Raw genomic sequence first — 1372 nt, forward strand, 5'->3', positions numbered from 1 at the left:
TAATTGTTGTTATTAAGTACCATCAAATCAGTTGCAACTCACAGCGATCCTATATAGTTTCTCAGGAGTGACTATTGGGTTTGAGCTCCCAACTTTGCAGTTAGCAGTTCAGTGCTTATCCTACAGAGTCACATCAGGACTCCTGGAAATCCTGCATGGCAGTTTTACTTCATTCTATAGGGTGGCTATGGGCTCCTGATGTGGTACTTTAGGACAAGCACTGAACTGCTAACCTCAAAGTTGATAGTTCAAACCCACCAGTGGCTCCTTAGAAACCCTATAAAGGGTCACTATGAGCAGGAACTGAGTCAACTGTACTTAACAACAACAATGTAAGACTACTATAAGTCAGAATAGACTTGAGAGTAATGAGTTTTCTATATTTCTATATCTGTTCGTGCGGCGCTGTGGGTTAATTTACTGTACTGCAAAGGTGGTTTGAACCACAAAGTCAGCAGTTCAAGCTCACCAGCTGCTCCTCAGAAACCCTAAAACAAGTCAGAGTGACTCAAACAAGTCACCAAAATACAGAAACAGAAGAACTTTCTGAGGAAGAAATGGCATTGGAGTTACCTGTTAAGGAATGCAAAAAAGTGATGTTTGTTTACCTTCAAGATACTGAGAAAAAAATTCAAGAAACTGCAGACAAAACCAAGATTTTCCTGTGTTTTCACAGACAAAAGTTTAGAACAATTCAGAAAAACAATACAAAAACTAACTGAAAATTTAGAAACAATACAAAAACAGTAAAAACAAATCCAGAAAACTAATGCTAAGATTTCAGAAATAGATATGGCACTGAAAGTGCAAAGGCATAGAATTGAATCAAAGGAAGTCTGAATCAGTAAACTTGAAAATAAATCTGTCAGTCCTCTCAATAATCTGGTAGAGGGACAACCAACCAAACTAAGGGGAAAAAATCCAAAGAGAACTTAAAAATTACATAGAATACCATCAAGAGGAATAACTTAGATGTGATCAAAATTACAGAATAGGTAGAGACCAAAAGAATGCACAGAGAAAATTGTTGAAGAGTTGTTGAAAGAGTTTTTCCCTAAACATAAAAGATGAGAAGATATGTATTTAAGATACTAAATGAATCCCAACCAGGATAGACTCTTAAAGAAAATCACCAGGACATATCATACTTAAACTTCCAAAACCAAAGGCAGGAAAGACTCCTGAGAGCAGCTTGGGAAAAATAAAAAGTTACCTACAAAAAGAACCAAAAGACTGAACTCTAATTTCTCAGCAGAACCATTGCACGTAAGAAGGCAATGTAGAACATATATAAAACTCTGAAAGAAAAAAAAGTGCCAACAAAGAACCATATACCCAGAAAAACTGTCTCTCAAATACAATTGTGCAGTTA

Source organism: Chrysochloris asiatica, unplaced genomic scaffold (assembly GCF_000296735.1).
Source record: "Chrysochloris asiatica unplaced genomic scaffold, ChrAsi1.0 scaffold00080, whole genome shotgun sequence".
NCBI lineage: Eukaryota > Metazoa > Chordata > Mammalia > Afrosoricida > Chrysochloridae > Chrysochloris > Chrysochloris asiatica.